Source organism: Hippocampus bargibanti, linkage group LG19 (assembly GCF_051943395.1).
Source record: "Hippocampus bargibanti isolate YZ-2025 linkage group LG19, ASM5194339v1, whole genome shotgun sequence".
In the NCBI taxonomy this organism is placed as follows: domain Eukaryota; kingdom Metazoa; phylum Chordata; class Actinopteri; order Syngnathiformes; family Syngnathidae; genus Hippocampus; species Hippocampus bargibanti.
Window position 1 is genome coordinate 14,275,232 of NC_142752.1, and position 6,791 is coordinate 14,282,022.

The window sequence follows — 6,791 nt, forward strand, 5'->3', positions numbered from 1 at the left end:
CCCCGTACGCGTGGTCACCCCCGGGGGGGCCCCTTATAAGGGGCAAAAAACCCCCCAAAAACCCCCCCCCGGGGGGGCTTTTAGAAAAGGGTAAAACTCCCCCGGGGACCGGGCCCAAAATTTTGGTTTTTCCACGAAAGAAAACTTTAAAAATTTAAAAATTTTTTTAATAAAAACCCCTCCCAAAACCTTCAAGCCGGAATCCTGCCGGGAAGGAAGCTTTGTAGTGGAAGTTAAGGCGGCCCTAGACCCCTGTTAAAGTCCACGATTAATCTCTCGTTTGTTTTGAACGTTACGCACATATTTGAATTTCTGGGTCGTCTTCGCCCCCTGGCTGGTAGCACCAGGAAAACACAAGGGGGCCCAACGCCTTGTCACCGGCCCGAATCCGGTCAAAGGACTTCAGATGAGGCCGGGCAAAGACAAATTGGCATGCCGTTCCAATTTCGCCTCCTTAAAATTCACGAAGTTTTAGCAAAAAGACAAAAGTTTGTTAGGGTCGAAAATCGGAGGCGGAAACTGAGTGCATTTTCATTGTATAATTTCAAGAAATTTTCATAATTTATCAATCCCCTTTAAAAAAAACTATTTACAAATGCTTGTTGTTTTTTAATCCTCTCAAGTCATGTTGCAAGTATTTTGAACAAATTATGACAGTAATTTTCCGGATAATGAAACATTTAATTGGGAGTCCGGTTGCTATTTTAACACTCATTTGGGCCCGGTCATTTTTTGGCCCTGACGAAGTCATCGGTTTGTTAGTGGAAAAACAATTTCGGATGACCAAATGGTTATGGAAATCCGAGTGTTCGGTCCCCTTGGCGACAAAGGATTTCCTTGCATCAAATGGTCGGAATTTCTTTCTTGATTAACTTCAAAGGAAACATAGGTTGTTTTTAGGATTATCATTCCCCAATGAACCATTCAAAAAGGAATTCCCGGGAATTCATTAAATGGCTGTTTATGGGGTTTTTTTGCAATTTTCCCCTTAAGGATCGGCACAAAGTTCCCCATGGATTATGGAAACCTGGAATTTTCCATAAGGATTAAAAAGGGTTTAGACAAAGACCGAGTAATCCTTTAGGCCCGCCCAAGCGTTTTCCATGGAAAGGGAAATTTAGCACGAATGTTGTAATATTCAAATTAAAACTAAAATGATATCGGACCTTTACGTCCTGTCATGAATGTCCAAAAGTTGGTTCCCAAAGTTGATTCCGGCAATTTTCAGCCTTGTTTCTGAAAACTAAGTTCGGGCACACCCATTCAGCCTATATTGGTCCCGAGCCAGTCCATGCGAACGCCGGAAATCGATTTCGCCGGTTTGGAGCAAGGTCAAAATGCTCCGGACGTTCCCTGGCTTTTTGGCGGCCTAATTAGCACCAATGGAAACTTGAATTTCCTAAGGAAGTCCCAAGATTTATTGGCTCTGGGATTGGGCCAAAACTCCGGGGCCTGGCCCCTCAAAATGACATCTGAATCGGCGCCATCCCAAAAGTGCTTGGGATCGTCGGACTGAATTGGACTACTATTCGGGTCCGGCCTCTCAGAAGGGTTGGCCCGCCACATTTCAAAGGCCCGCGGTTCCGCTCGCCCAAAGGCTTACCATGACATGGAATTTCCGGACCCAAATGAATGGCTTCGCCGGGCGGTAAGCCTATTGGGCCCACCGATTTCCTTTGTTTCATCATCCAGAGCCTCGCCCGAACTTGGGACGGGACCGCCTCATCAGGGGCTGGCCACGTTCGGCACAAGGGTTCAGAGGGTAAGGGTTGGCGGACCCCTTGCACTCCTCCAAAGGTTTGAGGCTGGGGTATCGCCTACGGTGGCCTCGTGCGGTTAGGCCGTGGTTTTGAAGTTGGCAGTTGACATCTAGTCATGGTACGGCGCAGGCTGCCTCGGCATGGCTGTCATCGGCGCGTCAGTTGGCACCATCCATAAAGGGGGCATGGGTCTTGTCTTCCGGGCCTTACTGGCCCTAGGCCCTGATCCGGGATTGGGAACAAACGCATCGAATTGGGCACAGGCGACCGCCAGGTGAATGGTAACAAGGATCAGTTCCCACAATGGCCAAGCTTGGTGGCCCTTAAGCCCCGGACCCATGTGGCAGGATGGCCCATTAACTTAGCTCCGGCCATTGGAGGAATAGAATGCCGTACAAGTGGCATTCCACAAACCGACCAGGCTTAGGCAGCTTCCATCTGACCAGGTGGTCAGTTGCGTCCCATAGGGACATGGCAGTGAAGGGTAGGGCATCTTCAAGCCGAAAGGCAAGGAAGGATAGGGAGGAGCGGCCAAAGGTGGGCGCTTTGGTATTGATCTGAGCCCGCCGATTTCCCGTTTAGGCCGGATGGCCAGCAAGGGGAACCGGTGGGATCCTAGGTCTGGAAGGACCAGTCAAGGTTTGCCCATAGGGTCCTCGGGGAAATGGCCGAACGGTTAATTGGTGGCGGAGGGTGGGGCAAGGGGTGCTCAGGTGCTAAAATTACATGGAAGGCCCCCCAGTTCTCAAAACGTTTGGCTTAAAGGGGCCCCGTCTGTTCAAGTTGCCACCGGGAAGGCTGGGGTGAGAGGGGAAGGCAGGTAGAAAGTAAATGAACTAGGGAAGACCAAAATTTCATCTAGTTTGCGTCCTTCGGGGAGCCTGGGTGGGGTCCTCAGGAGAAGGCAAGGGAAAACCCTGCGGGAGAAGATCGAACAAGGCGATTAAGGACACGTAGGTGTTTCGTTCTAGGGCTTCGATGGCCGGAAAAAAGTGGAATTAAGGCCAGGATACTTATATGGGCAGATTACGGTTCGGTTCTAATTCCATTGCCGGGAGGGCCGAAGAAAGCTTCCGAAAAGGTTTCCCCAGAGAACCTCGATCGGGAATGCGGGCAGGGCTTTCCTTAATTAGGGTGGGGCCCTGCCCAGTCGACGAGTGGGGGGGTCCCGCTTTTCGCGGGGCGATTCAATCAGGGTCGAAACCCCTTAACTTGGACCAGGGAGGCTTCCCGCTCGGAGTGGGGTGGCGTGTGAGGCAAAAATCTAATAGGGGGCACCGATATGGTTCGGAACCGACCATTGACCAGATCGGGGGCCCGGGAAGGTGCCAAACATGCGTCCCAGCAAGGTACTTGTCCCAAGGAAGGCACTGGGCCCCGTGGAGATGGCCGACCTACCCCAGATGGTGCCGGTGGGTTGATCCACAACCAACGGGGTAGGGAAACCCCTTCCAGTGAAGGCCGGGGTCCACCGGTCGCTCGAGTGGTGTCAGGGGGGCTCGGGGTGGGGGGTCCCGGGGCGGGTTGGTGGGCGAGAATGGGGAAGATGCCCGGTGTCCGAGGGTTGCCCTTGGGTCTCGGGATTCGGGGGCAGGACCAAGGGAATGGGAGGGGCTGGGACCCCAAGGGGGCCAAGAACCCCCAACCTAAGGAGGGCCGGAGGTGCCGAACTATTTCCCCCGGCTGGGCCCGGGGACCCCTTGGGTTTAACCCAATGGGGGAAGCAGGTGCAAACGGCCAAACCCCATTGCAGGGTTAGGGTCGGGGTCAAGTGGGTCAGGGGGGAGTCCCGGAGGAAAGGGAAGGTGGGCGGGACCGGAGGCCGGATTGGGGGGCCCTCCTCTCAGCCGAACTAGAGACGGGCGGCAAAAACAATCGGACTTGAATGGATGAGGGTTGGGGGCACAAGTGCCCAGACTAGAGTGGGGGCAGGAGGCGGCCCTTTCTGCCAGACTGGGCATCCCGGAGGTCTTGAGGCCGATAGGGAACCGCAAAGGGAGGGCGGGCCTAAATCGGCTCAAATTTCCCAAGTGTTGAATTTTAATGAGTGGTTACCCGAGGGAAGGGAAGGAACCAGCAAAGTCGGGGGGGGGCTGGAGGTCGGGCCTCTATTCTCAAATTCCAGACCGGGCATCACCGGAGGGGCCAAGGCCCACAAAGTCGGGCAGGCGGGCGGAGGTTGGCCTTATTCTTAGTTCCGACCGGGCCCAACAAGGTCTTGAGGCCGACAGGGAAAGCAAAGTCGGGCAGGCGGCGCTGGAGGTCGGCCTCTACGCCAGGTTCCAACCGACATCCAGAGGTCTTAGGGCCAACAGGGAACCAGAAATTGCAACCGGGTTAAGGCGGCCTCCATTCCCAAGTGTTATATTTTCTAAGTCAAAGGCACTCGAGGTATGAGGCGGAGGGACCAGAAAGGGCGGGTGGGCTGGAGGTCGGCCTCTTCTATTTCCAGACCGGGCATCCACTGAGGTCTTAGGCCAGGGACGATGGGCGGGGCCGCTGGAGGGCGGCTTCTTCTAGTTCCAGAAGATCCAGAGGCTTGAGGTCAGGAACCGCAAGCGGGCAGGCGAGCGGGCGGCCAACCCCTAGTGGTATTTCTAGTGTAGAGGACCCTAGGTTGAGGCCAGGAGGAAGCCGGCAGGGAAGGAAGTCGGGCGGCGGCGCGGAGTCGGCCTCCTCGGTTCAGACGGGTCCAAGGGGTCGAGGCAGGCCGCAAAGGGCCGCAGGCGGCCCGGGTTCCCTTATACAGTCCAGGAGTCTGAGGCAGGGGCAAGCGGAGGCGGGCTGAGGTGGCCCCGCCATTCAAAGGGATCCATGAGGCTTGAGGGTTGGAACCAGCCCGGGCGGCAGAAGGCGCCTCTATTATCGAGTTCCGACCAGGCATCCATGGAGGTCTTGAGGCCGAGGGGGACCGCAAAGGGAAGGCGGCGCTTGAGGTTGGTCTCTATTCTCCAGGTGCCGACCGGCTACCTATGGAGGTGTTGAGGCGGGAGGCGAGCCGGCGGCGTAAGTCGGATCAGTGGGGCTCCAGGGGGCTGGGAAGAAAAAAAGAGAGATAAAAGGGGAAAAATTTGGGAGCTACCGGGCTGGACTGGGGCCAGGCTAGGGCAAAACAGGCAAAAAGGTTCAGAAAAGTTAAAGGAAAAAACCAAAGCCTTCCCAAGGGGCCTGGAAACCAAACCAAAGCCTCCCAGGGGAACCTGAGCCGGGGAAGTCTCCCAGGGGAACCGAGCCGCGGAAACGCACCCCAGGCGGACCGAGCCGGAAGGCAAACGCCTCCCAGGGGACCGAGCTGGAGGAAACGCCTCCCAGGGGACGAGCTGGAGGCAAGCCCCCAGGGAACCGCGGGGGAAGCCCCGGGGCGGACCCCGGGGACACCGCCCAGGCCGTGGGTGGGAGTGAGCGGGGGCTGACGCAGCCCCCGGAAGTGTGACAGCAGGGACGGCGTTTCGAATTCAGCCAAAGCATGCAAGGAAAGGCCGCCTTTAATTCAGTTTCTGAAAAGCACGGGACCCGGGGGAAGCTGGGGGCCGCCCGGGGCCGGGGGGTCTCGTTTTTCCGTTGCCCGTGGGCCTTTCGGGGCGGGTTCGCGGCGCGGCTCCGGGCCCACGGCCGGGGCACTTCCCCATTGCAGTGCGCCGCGACCGGCTCCGGGCGGCTTGGAAAGGCTTGGGGCGAAGGTGGCGCGGGCGGGCTCCGCACGGGATGGTTTCAAACCCACCCCCGCGTCCCACCGCGCTATACCCAAGTCAATCCATCTCGACAAAAACAGTGATTTGTTTTTGTACAAAATATGAGTTATTCCAGATCATACATATTCCACGTACGTATACGTATTCCAGATCATCATTGTAAATTTCTCCACTTTTAGACTAATAAAGGCATATCCAATCCAATCCAATCCATCATACATGAATGCAGAGAGAAAGAATGGTTATACATTAGGCACCAGGCTAATAAAACTTGTTTATGGAATTTTGATAGGTTAACAGGCAATTTTTCAACCTTATAATTACATTTCAGCAAGAAAGACAGACCACCAAGTCGGGAAAACATGGATTTTGGAATGAAATTCCAGATTGCATCAGGGCTACACAGATAATTACGCAGCCAGTTAATCTTAAACGTATAGTTTAGAGAAGTAAAGTCCAAAACATTTAGGCCTCCCTCCTTTAACGTCCTGGATATGACCGAGTTTCTTATATAATGAGTTTTATTTTTCCATACAAAGTTATACATTATTTTGTCCATTGTCTTACATGTGCTTGGATCCACATTTAAAGTCATTGTAGGATATACAAACCGAGAGATTCCCTCACTTTTTGCTAGCAGTATTCTTCTGTTTAGTGATAGATCCCTTTGTAACCAGTGATTAAAGCGCTTCTTGGTTTTATCAATTATTGGATCGAGGTTCAGATGACAACGCTGTTCGTCTTCTTTGGCTATGACAACACCTAGGTACGTCACTTGATTTTTAACAGGTATGTTGTATAGCATAGATTCATTACATGATTTCACAGCTAACAACTCACATTTATTTATATTAAGCGAAAGACCTGACGCTTTGGAAAACCCTTTAACCAGAGCTATGGCCTTTGGAATTTGCTCAGGATTTTTCAGGAAGAGTGTGGTGTCATCTGCCACCTGGCTAATCACAACCTGCCTGCCCGCTACTTCAATACCTTGGACCTCGCTTTCAGTGACCAACAGTGATAAGATTTGTGCTGAAAGTAAGAATAAATAGGGAGAAATGGGACAACCTTGACGGATGCCACGGGAGACGTTGAAGCGAGGGGACGTACCATATTTAAGCAGTATTGAGGGGTTGCAGTTGGTGTACAGTGTCTTAACAGCCTGAGTAAAGTAGTTTCCAAAACCAAACTTTTTAAATGATTGAAAAATAAAACGGTGTTCCAAAGTGTCAAAAGCTTTGTAAAAATCGAGAAATAAAATAAAACTATTGTGGTTAATAAGTTCCTGATAATCAAGAATATCCAATACAAGACGAACATTATTGGCAATGTGTCTTTT